At 40.5% G+C, this 12,388-nt stretch overlaps 1 protein-coding gene across 7 annotated transcripts in view; it reads right to left on the bottom strand.

Moving 5' to 3' along the window:
- Positions 1 to 6,239, bottom strand: part of LOC118412139 — a 59,059-nt gene extending 52,820 nt beyond the window's left edge. For 4 of the 7 annotated variants that reach the window (XM_035814793.1, XM_035814794.1, XM_035814797.1 and 1 more), the window contains exon 1: positions 6,146 to 6,239. The gene's annotated coding sequence lies outside the window, so the exon portion shown is untranslated. The remainder of the gene's footprint in view (positions 1 to 6,145) is intronic. The other 3 variants (XM_035814800.1, XM_035814798.1, XM_035814801.1) reach the window with 3 other exon arrangements.
- Between the last annotated feature and the right edge of the window lie 6,149 nt (positions 6,240 to 12,388).

Here is a 12,388-nt window from a genome sequence, read left to right as displayed (position 1 = left end):
ACACAATGTTGTACTGAAATCACTGTAACAAACGTTACTATTGTTCGATGCTGTCCAATTGATGCTGGTGTAAAAAAGCTGCCCACTTTTCAAATGTCCCTAGGGACATCTACTTATACCTAATTGATGTAGTCAAAAGTCCTTTCGATGGAAACAGGGTGAAGTCTACTGTTGTAACAAACGTTACCGGTAACGTTTGTTACCTGCCCTGTAATGCATTACCAATGGGACCGAAAATAATAAGTTGCCATTTTATGGCTATGGTTAAAAGAGGAATTTTCCCAAACAACCAAGTAGTTTTCACTGAAAATAAAGCCGATTTATTTTTCGACCAAAAAAAATGCCATTTTTGACATTTCAATGAGAACGAGTGTCTAGTGAGTGACACTGAAGAAGAGTTATGGATCTCACTTGAAATACTAGTATCCGGAAGTAAAATCTCCATTTTTTATCAAGTTGTCGAGATTGAACTGTATTTGAATATTGTTTACCTGGACGTATAAACTTCATAAACGTTACTGTCATATCTACAGTTAATAGGAATTTAAGATGTTTCCCATCACATCACATTTTGTCGACTTAAACTTTTTGATTCGGGGCTGTTTGCAGGACCCTTCCCTCTGTCCTAGTGTCATGGAGTTGACATAATTATAATGTACTACATGTTCTCACAAGTCTCATGACCCACCAGATCATTCAAGGGCTTTAACAATTATGTATGCCCATCTAAGATGACAATTCATGGCCTAGTCTCTGATACGGTAATTTAAACATCCATGGGAAAGGAGGAAAGGATATGATAATGTACGGCTAATGTACGACTTCAGTCTCCAGTAGGGCAGACCTGAGCTCAGTAGTGTTGGAACTTGCGGACAAGCTTCAATAAAGCTACTAACAACAAATGGACGCTGGCTTTAATCTTGACTGAGTTTCTGTCCACCGTCACACTAGATTGGAAATTTGTATCCTCCAAGCAGTTTTAGTTGCGGGACCAGCAGTAACTAATGTCTGCAGTGGAGGAAGGCAGAAGCTTTTTCGAAACCTCTGCTGGGAGAAATATGCTTGTGGGGATGAACATCACAGCATAATTTTGACAAGCTGAATTTTTTCATCAATCTACCTGACAACTCTTTCCAAAAAATGCAACTTCTTTCCTACTGATATGAGCTGTGTAATAACAAGATTTTCCAACAGAACAGATGGGATTCTGTTGCAACAATAATAATGTACTTATTGCAAATCCCTGCCCGTAAGCTAATTCAATAGTAATTGCAAGGGTAACGGCCGTTACTGACAATAAAAAGTAACAAGGGTCTATTCTATACAGCTATCTTTTGCATGATTCTACATTCTTTACTGGGAGGTTCAGCTTCTTCTTAGAGGCAGTGGCTGATAAAAGTCCCACGTTTTTAATGAATGAATGAATGAATGAAGACCTTTATTGCACATTTTTGCCCCACTGGGCTAAGTACAGGTCACACGGTAAGAATCACATATATGTAACAATGGAAGCAATCAAACACATCTATATATGCAGATGTGCGTCTAATCTATTCTATGACATTCGACTTCCTCTCGCTTCTTGGTAATTGCATAAATGTAGCTAGCTGTATGGTTGGTTAGAGTTGGTTTATCAAAAGCTGTCAGGAATATAAATTTCTCTTTACTGTTCAAGTGTCTAAAGTGGGGATATTTACTTAACACATAGTCAAATAAAATGTTCCTATCGCTATCATACAAAGGACAATCCATAGTAAAATGTACTTCATCTTCTACTTTCCGTAAACTACAAAATTGGCATATTCTTTGCTCTAGAGGAGTGTGGTTATGTCTTCCTGATTCGATTCGTAATTTGTGGCAACTGATTCTTAGTTTTGTGATGGTAGATCTGTGGCGTACATTGGCAATCTTCAGATATTCTTCTTCTTTATAATATTGTTTTAACAGTCTGTATGTTCGTAGTTTGTTTTTTGCAGTCGCAACTCTTTTATCGTTGTGGATTTCAGATACAAAGGTCTGGAAATAAATATCTTTTAAACGTTGATAGATTGATGAAATAATTTGAGGTGTACTTGAGATTGTTGACTGGGCGTTTTGCCAGACGAAAGCATAGCCACATTTCTCTAGAGTGTTGCGTACATCAGAGGCCCAACATTTAGCACCTGATGCTTCTAAATCCATTTGGCACAAGAGAGCATCTGCTTGAAGGCTGTCAGCTGGCACATTCTTGCTAAGTCGAATGAAATACTTGATGGTATTTAGGGAGGCCTCCAGATGAATGGGGTATCTCCCTAGTTCTGCCTGTGCTGCGAGATTACTAGCTGTTTTGGGGATATTGAGTGAATATTTACAATGTTTTAGGTGTACAGATTCAATGGGACAATTTTTGGGACTTTTGGGAGTTCCCCATATTTCGGACCCATAAAGTAATATAGGTTTAATACAAGAGTCGAAAAGCTTGTTTTTAACAGCTAGTGGGCAATCGGCTTTGTCAAGTGATTGCCTGATACTAAACAAAGCTTTTAGACCCTTGTTTCTTAGATGTTTGTTGTTGGCCTTGAAGGTGCCAGCTGTACTTACCACTATACCTAGATAACAATATGACATGACAATTTCAATTACATTACCATTAAACAAAAAGAAACAATTCTTTGGTAATCTACCTCCCTTGGTGAAGACAATAATCTTAGTCTTTTTTAAATTCACCTTCAGGTTCCAATGTTTACAATACCTTTCTAATCTACCTAGACATGATTGCAAGCCTTGTTGAGACTCGGAAAATAATACAAGATCATCTGCATACAAAAGACACGGTACTTTCCTATTGTGTAAACTAGGAGAGTTGCAACAAATATCATCAAACTCAGAGGTTATATCGCTAATAAATAAATTAAACAAAGTTGGACTTAAATTACAGCCTTGTCGGACCCCACAGTTAGTTAAAAAAGGCGCTGTAAGGCCGCCGTTGGTTTTAATGCAATTTGTAGTTTTTGAATACATGTTTTTTAATGTCTTTAAGAATTTTCCTCCTATTCCAAGGTTGTTAAGTTTGAAAAATAGACCTGCTCGCCAAACGGAGTCAAAAGCTTTGCTGAAATCTACAAAACATGCATAAATTTTTGCATTTTTGCTTAGGTATTTGCTGACTAAAGTGGTTAACACAAACAAATTATCAGATGTTCTAATATTTTTCCTAAAACCGGCCTGTTGAGGTTTGAAAAGGCTGTACTGTTCTGCATAATTGACAAGACGATTGTTTAAAATAGAGGTGAATAATTTTCCTAAGCAACTAATGATTGATATTCCCCGGTAGTTATCAGGGAGTGAGGTATCGCCAGATTTATGTATGGGTACGATATGGCTGAGGGACCAATCGTCGGGAAAATAACCGTTCTGTAAGCAGGAGTTAAATAGGTGTAGTAATGGGTTCTGTAGGATTTGTTTACCGCATTTCAACATTTCATTTGTTACCATGTCGCTGCTACTAGATTTATTGTTCTTGAGGTTTGAGATTGCCGTGTTTAATTCTTCAGCTGTTATCGGGGAGTCTAGTGTGGAGTTTTCTACAGGTGTGAGAGGAGATTGGGGATGTATTTGAGTGTTTACAGGGGTGGAGAGTTCAGTTTCAGAATTGTTAATAGCGTCAGTTGAGCGTTTGTCAACTGCACTAAAATGTTCCAACCACATCTCATTTGATATTTGGGAATTTTGTTGCGTTTTGTCTGGTTTAAGTTTGTTAATTAGTTTCCAAAAGCCATTTGGGTCTTTTTCCCTAAGGGAAGAAAGTTGGTCCATGATTTGCTGGTGAAAGTCTCTCTTTTTCTTTCTTAATAGTTTTCTATACTCCTTCTTTCTTCTGAAGAACTTTCCTCTAATATATGAGTTTGACGGATTTTTCTCAAGTAACGAGGCCAAGTTATTCAATTCGCGCTTCATTTCAGTACAGTTTTTATCGTACCATTTTTTATTTCGGGCTTTTTGTGAACGCTTTTTGTTGACTCTTACAAGGAGTGATTTGTGACCGACGTCCCTCAGCACTGAGTTCAAGTCGGAAACGTAGTTTTCAATATCTGCCTTTGCGTTTTTAGTTTCTTTTACTGGCATAGCGTTTAACTTGTCTATTATGTGAGGTTGGCTAAGGGATTCAAGAAATTTTTGTGCTGAGTTTTCGTTCCAACGGAATCGTTTCGGGAGTGGTTTTGTGTTTGGATTTTTATTTTTTGGCTTGTTGTTGTGGATAAAAGGCGTTGTGCGAAATATTACTGATAGCATGTTATGGTCGGAAAATATGGTTAGGGGGTTTACGCGAAATAGAGATATGTGTTCAAATAATGGCTGGCTGGCAATCATATAGTCTACGGTACTACTTCCGTTAGGTTGGTGGCAAGTAAAATTGCCCTGCAAGTCACCGGCTACTCTACCGTTAAGGACTCTAAGGTTCGCTTGAATACACAAGTCGGTAAGAAATCTGCCGAATTTATTAGGAGGAGCTTTATCCATGTGTTGTCTGTCCTGATTATGATTTGAGGGGTTGTTTGGTATGTTTTCATGAAAGGTGTCTTCTTCTACAAAGTCATTTAAATTTCCAAGTCGGGAGTTAAAGTCACCACCTAGAAGGATAAAGCCCTCGGTATTATATTTTGAAATCTCCTCTTCTAGAATTTCGATTACGTGGTTTTCGGCAAATTTGTGAGTTTTAGATGTACTTGGACTGATGTAAACGGAACAGATAAACAGATCTTTGGGTAACCCCAGTAGCTTTCGATCTACTCGCACCCATAAAACATCTGTCGATTTTGATGGTAGCTGTTTAACATAATGTTTGTATTGGTCTTTAAAGAAAAATATTACACCTCCAGAATACCGTCTAGCTCGTTTGTTCTTTTCCCGATGTAAGTGAAAGTAACTGTAGTTAGGGATGTTGATTTTTGTTTTGTCAGAGCTCCACGTCTCAATAAGCGAGATAAAGTCGAAATTATTTACATGGGACAAGAAATCTAAATCATCTAATTTTGATCCTAAACCGTGTACGTTCCAACAACAGAAACTCTTATTTCCTCCTGGAAATACCTTCATATCAGAGACGGTTCAAAGAAATGTAAAATGATTAGTGGGTTCTGTGATTTTAACAGGAATGTAGTTTTGTAACAATTTTGTGACAATTGTAATGTTGCAACAATTATCGGCAAGACAAAAGATCCACCATCCACTGATTCACAACAATAGTAATAGCCTTTATTGCACATTCATGCCCTATCGGGCTAAGTACAGGCATATTGATACAAAGGGTAGTAATACAGTAGACATGGTTTCTAATACTAATCTAAAACATAGATTCTAAATCTAGTCTAATACATTTGTTCGACTTCTTCTCGTTTCTTAGTAATGTTAAATATGTAGCTAGAGATGTGTTGGTATAATATCGTCTGATCAAAACTCATAAGAAAAATGAATTTATCAACACTAGACAAATATTCAACAATAACGCACACAATTAGACAGCATTCTGCAAATCTTGGGGGACACGCTATTCTGATTTCAATAACAATCCAAAGCACATTCCTCAAGCAACCTCCTTTCATTCAATACAGACAATGGGTAATCTGATAACAGTTATCTGGAGAGTTCATCTTTGGACAGTAAAAGATTGTTAATGAATTATTTTCCCCGCTACTCATTCTCTATTTTATAGGTTTACAACGTGTTACCTATGAGGTGCTACAATGTAGCCATTTTGTCATCCAAGTTGATACATGTTTACGTCTCTTTCCCACGCCTACATTTGATTATATAATCCACAGAAGTGAGGATTATTTGAGCAGAGATAACAAATAAAGAACTGTGGAGTATTTCAGCAGCAAAAACTAACGTGAGTAGGGCATTACGGATGCTAAATCGCCCACACCACGTGCCCACTGCACATGGAACTTGTGGTAACTTGTCCAAAATGTCGGCAAGTTCCAACGAAGGGGACGACCTCGACCACCACGCACAAAAACAACTTAAATGCACGATTGTCAACGTAAACGAAGGTCATGTCCGAAAAATCTGCATCTCATCCTATCCCATACACATCGCCTACACAGAGGAGCAAGTTGATGCTGTAAACACAAAGCTGTGAGGTGGAAAATGCTTCTTTACTTACGTCTGCTCGCCCGATCGTGTCTTCTTCTGTCTTGCTCAGGCTCTGTAAACAACGCGCTCTCTCATTAGCATATCTTTGGCCAAAACGATAATTTCATGCAAGAATGAGCCAATCAGAAAGTGTGAGGAACTTCGGTCCAATCAGATTGACGGTTCCAATGGATCACGTACAATAGCCTCTGTAGCAGGCTTTGTAGGCTGTCAGAAAGCACTGTGAAATCTGATTAGCCTGGTTAAATCTCGCTTATAGCAGCCCACCAAACATCCGCCGGCCGCGGGGAGGGGCCAGTTACAGCCCTGGACAGCGGAGTTTGTGTTACACAGACTATGTATTATCAGAAAACAGTAGAATTCTACTTGATGGGTTGGTGGGTGGATATAATGGCGGTACCCACCGGCCGGTTTAGGCCACACCAGGCATTCAGTTTGACTCCAAATGTGTTTCACAGAACACAAACATAAACTCTCCTAAAGGCAAACTGTTACACCCTGCGCGGCACTAACTACTAGTAACGTTACTTGACAACATCCTTATACTCCAAAATGCTTACTAATTATCCCGTTTGATCCCGAATGTGTCCCGCAGAACCTTCAGAATGTCATCTTCACTCTCCAGCTGTGGTTGTCATGGTGCCACGGTGACGTAGGGCCGTATGATAGTCTGTATCTGTATCTGTATTTATATGGCCGGTATAACCACCCTTCGGTGTAACACACCAGCTTCGCAGGCACGCGGCGCGGCAGCAGCTGGTTATATTACACTGAAGGACCCGTCACACCTAACTTTTGCACATCTATCTGCAAGCGTTCTTTAAAACTATCCAGAGATGATGCCCCTGCTACTGTGCTTGGTGATAACATATTCCACTCTACGACAATTCTGGGAAAATACGAATGTTTGAACACATCAATCCTGGGTTGGTAACTCTTGTACTTGAAGTCATGACTGTTTCTTGTTCTTTTTTGAGCTTGTATTAGATACTTATCTGTCGGTACGTCCACCAGTTTATTGGTCAATTTGTACATCATGCAAAGTCTGGACATTTTCCTTCTGTCTTCAAGTGATGTCCACTGCCTATTAATGACCCCTGCCCCTGTAGATAATGAGATCATCCGCTAGGTGAAGCACACATAACGATAGCGCACGGTTCTAGACCTGGACCTGGACCAAATCGTTTGTGAAAACTTGAGAATGGGTGCACCGGTGATAATGAAAACGATGGTCCCATTCGCTACACAGGAATCTATTTGGTGGAGTCGACTCCCAATGTCGTTTTAAAACCCTATCTTCATGTAAACTGTGTAAGTTTGACTACATTAACTTGGTAGAAATTATTATAAACTCGACTCTATCTAATTTGCTCTTGTTATTTTTTTGGACCGGTCAGTATGCCCCAAAACGTGTAAACCCCTGCCAATACAATCATTTTATAATCGGTTAAAAATCCAGTCCAATGTTGTTGTTTTTATATGCTTTTAATCGGACGGGTATGATAACAAGAAAAACCGGTTTTATCACCCCTATTAATGTCTATGCATTTTGAACGCCTCACAAAAGTCTCGCAATTTCGGGCAGTCAAACCGTCAGCGAAATATACCCTGGGCCTGGGACTATTTATTCTGCATATGGGCAGACTCGACTAACAATCGTGAATCAACAAACATACAATAGACACCACACACACTATTTCGTTTCCGTGCAAATGATTCTTTATTGTGTGATTGTCTATACCACAAAATATCAATGAAATTACATGAGCTATATAATACAGAACCCAACATCTTTCAACATCACATTCCTCGATCGTCAATTGTTTGGCACACAATAGCTAATCTGCAGTACCATCCAAATCCCACGTGTGTCGCCTATGCACGGTGCACTGGTGACTTAAGCACAGTGTGCAAAGGTTCGACATCGTCACAATGGAACGTTACAACTTACAAAACAAATCTCTCCATACATTCATTTTGGACGTGATACTACAAACAGACTATTGTAAATACAAGAAGATCATAAGAATGGCAACAAACAAACTGAACAATGCTCATTTCACTACGGGGTCAAATTTTACATACAGTGTAGAGATATACAAAGTTTTCTCAAGCCGGCGTCACACAGGAAAAGAGTACTCTCCAAGCAGAGGTTTGGATCCGACTGTCTCTGACAAGGTTTAGACCCTTCGCCGGGTTTTCTATTTCGTACCGTTTTCTTCATGTCCCGCGGCCTAACCTCTGCTTGGAGAGTAGGAAAAGAGCTCTCCCAACGTGTAAACATTTTCGGTAGTAATTTGGCAGGTGTCTTCTCGACCAATTTTTAACGATCGCGATCAATGTTTGATTTGCATTTTCAACACAAAAAAAATACGCTCGACCCTCGACCTGACGATTTTATATTAAGCTAAGGACACAACCCGCCGTACGTGCTTTTTGTCCGTACGTTTTTTTGGGAGGTCACATCAAATGTGGGGAATAAATGGCAAGAGCAGGGAGGGAGTACGTCTCAACACAAGTCACTCGCACGGTTGCGCAACTCTGGTTGCGCAAGGTGTAAGTATGTGGCCTGCACGCCACGCCTGGCCGTGAGCCGGTTGCGTGCCTCGTTTGCTGAGTACGTGATAATACCCCCTTCACAATAGGCGCGATTCGATCGGAAGACTAGTTTACGAACTCCGATTGACATTTTCGTGAGTAAGACGTCCGGTGTTCTCACGATCATCTTGCGATTTTTAGGGATCGCCGGCAGTTTCCAGGAGTCTTACGACGGTCGCGGTGCAGCGAAACATGTTCTTAACATATGCGACTAGTCGAAGGAAATCTCCAAAATCGCACAGCTGTTACCGAGTCGCAGATTGTGCGTACAAATCGTGCGTACCTTGCAAGGGTATCGGTCAATAGTCTTGCGTCAATCCAACGATTGAAGACCGATAGGCGAGCAAAGACATAGTTATTAATCATCGAGCGTAAATCGGATGGCGAACGCCCGTCAGTTGGGCAACGTTCGGGCGACGTTCGTCCGACTTCCGTTTGTTTACAAATATTGAATTTCTGGGAATGCGAGGGTAATTCTAACATTGTGGCCCCTGTGGCAGTATGTAGGCTGACTTTGTGACACACTTTCTTTTCTTGCGTCATTTCTATTATGCCCGCGCATTCCATTCATTGTTTAAAAAGATTACGACAACAAAATAAGCAACATTTATTGATCTCTTGCCTTTTTTTAGGAACGTTTTGTGTTACCTTGTCCGCGTGCAAGAGGTCATGGGAGGTTTATTATCATAGATTTATTCACCGTCGATCTCACGAGCCTCGCGTATATGTGAGGGGGACAGTTTTGAGGCGAAAAATACGCAAGACCATCTTAAGATCTTAAAATCAGCCGACCTTCCTGCGATCGCGAAGAACGTCCGAAGATCGTATATAATGTGAAGGGGGTATAAGTGAGTTGCACATGCGATCTCTGTGCGATTGCCAATTTACGGTGTCCTTACTCGCTGTAAGGGGCACGCGCATCGCGTGCTGGCTCTTACGGGGGCGAATCCGCAGCCCAATGCAGAGAAAGTTCGACATACACGTAGACTTCTACGGTGTGTCTGCCTGCTCCCAAATCCGTTGGATTCAGTACGATTTCGTACGGATCCGGAAGCGGTACTTACTACGTACGGATCGGATCCAAAAAAAATGCCCACGTTTTGGCACGTAGACAGGGGTTGTGCACTTAGCGAACCTCAGCTCATGGTGAAAATTGAGAATCAGCGCTCCCCCCAAAATGAACGCCGCGCTCCAGAAGTCTGTGAAGGAGGCTAATATCAGGTGACCTTTAAGCGATCAACAAATTCGTGGAAGGTTGTTTGCAGTGTGACCCCGGCTTAAAGGATATGATATGTAAATATTGACAATGTTGTTTCTCAGCTCTAAACATTTATGTTCAAGAGTAAACACTCATTTGACAGCAGAAAACATTCTTTACAAGTGCTCACAAACTGCAGTTCCACGTAATTATGACCATTGACCTTTCTTGAATAAATCAACATATAGAATCACAACAGTGGTAAGAATAATCTTATAACTTAAAATCTACATGTGGAATATTTTCACACCTCTAAACGATTATTTCTCAGCTCTAAACAATTATGTTCATGCTAGAAGAATAAACAATAATTTGACAGTCCTTTCAAGTGCTCACGAACTGCAATTCCACGTAATTATAACTACATATTGACATTTCTTGAATAAATAACATATAAACTCACACAATGGTAGGAATAACTTAAAATCTACATGTGGTATATTTTCACATTCTTCATATTCCATACAATAATCACAATTTTCCATGTTCGTTATCATACAAATGATTTCCTAGTTGGTTTCAATCTCTTGTAATTTGAAGGTTTGCCTATTGACTTAAAGCCATATAAATCCATGTCGTGTTCGTTACTTTTTAATACACAGACAAACGGCACTTGAAGATAGCAATACAATTCATGTACATTACACACGGTATTAAAGACCGCGCTAACTCTTTACTCTGTCATATTTCCAATCCTGTCCCCTTGGGCACTTTACACAACCTTCCTCGCTTAACTCGGTTGAAAATGAACACCTAACTTATTACGGCCGTCCCCCAATAAGGGGACATCCCCTGTTTGAGGAGAGTCACACCTCGAGCATGTTGAAGAACATACCAAACTCATCGACAAAAAATGAAGAAATCCTTCGAGATGTGAGCGGACCAAACCTCACAGTCTGGTCTCCGGGCGATCTTCAAAGGTCACTTTAGTTACTTTTTTTCAATCCTTCCACTCATGTGGTGTTACTCAATAAATAAATGAATAAATAAATAAAGTGGAGTGACTATATTCACTCCCCTTTTAATACGAGGATCAACATATAAATGTGTGCGGTTCAACCTGCAATCTTTCCGTCACGACAGTATAAGTGGGTGATTAGCGTGGTTGTATTCACTTGGCCATATGATAGTGATCGCCCAGGAAGCACAACCATGATAGAGCCCACCAAGCACCATGCCATGGTAACAAAATAAACAAATACGCATCGACTTTCAGATGTGTCAATACTGCATTTCTAATGGCTGATCTGGCGCGTGACCCTCGTTAAATATAGTCAGCCAATTATTTTGTTTTCTTTCCATTTCTTCGCCTGCAATACTGCATTTCTAATGGCTGATCTGGCGCGTGAGCCTCGTTAAATATAGTCAGCCAATTATTTTGTTTTCTTTCCATTTCTTCGCCTGCAATCTGGCGCGTGAGCCTCGCGTTAAATATAGTCAGTCAAGTATTTTGTTTTCTTTCCATTTCTTCGCCTGCCAATCAAACCTTCTCGAGTAGTGCGAGTCTAAGACCGCCTGAAGTACTGTATGTGCCTAAAGGTGAACTCTCACTGCACTTGCGGCACCGGTGCGGCACTGCGGGGTTCGTTCACTGTGGCACTGTTTTGTTATTTTCGCGATTTAGATACTGCGTAATACGTAAAAGTATGACTTAGAAGACAGAAATATACACAAAACGGAAGAAAATTCGTTCTCTATCTCTGAAATTCGTTGAGTCATCTACGAACCCCGCAGTGCCGCACCGAGTGCTCATGCTCGAAACTGTCAATAAGTGTTTCGTGGTTTGTGCCATTTAGTCTCGCACTTGCACTTGCACTACAAGCTCGAAACACTAGAATCACTCCAGAAAAATCGCCTCAAAGGTAACGAGACTAGGGGTGGGTACCGGTACACCGTACCGGTACAAAACCGTTTTTTTTTCTTTTTGGACCGGTCCAGAAAAACCGGACCTGAAGAAAATCGGTGGACCGGATGTTGGACCTTTTGGAAAATGAACAGATTGTATAATCAGGCATTCATAACAAGTAGAGTAGAGTCTACAGTCACTTCTACCAAGTTTTACGGTCAATCGTACAAGGGCGGTTAGCCTTGTAAGATTTTAAAACGCCATCGGGAGTCGAATACTCCACAAAAAAGATTTCTTTGTAGCGAAGTGGACATTGTTTTCAGTATTGTCCAGTCACAAGCTTTCACGTACTGAATCAAGTTCAGGTTCGGACCTGGACCTGATCAGCTGGACCTGAACCGGACTTGGACCTGAATTTTCTGTACCGGTACCCACTCCTAAACGATACAGATGTCTTTGGACACAGCTGGACATTAGAACATTTGACCATGTTACGGTCCCTTTGATAAGTTATAACTATGAGTGTACATTAAAGAAGTCAAACCCAACCT

This window comes from Branchiostoma floridae, chromosome 3 (genome assembly GCF_000003815.2).
Source record: "Branchiostoma floridae strain S238N-H82 chromosome 3, Bfl_VNyyK, whole genome shotgun sequence".
Lineage (NCBI taxonomy): Eukaryota > Metazoa > Chordata > Leptocardii > Amphioxiformes > Branchiostomatidae > Branchiostoma > Branchiostoma floridae.
The sequence above is the reverse complement of the archived record's forward strand: the minus strand, read 5'-3'. Positions and strand labels throughout refer to the sequence as shown.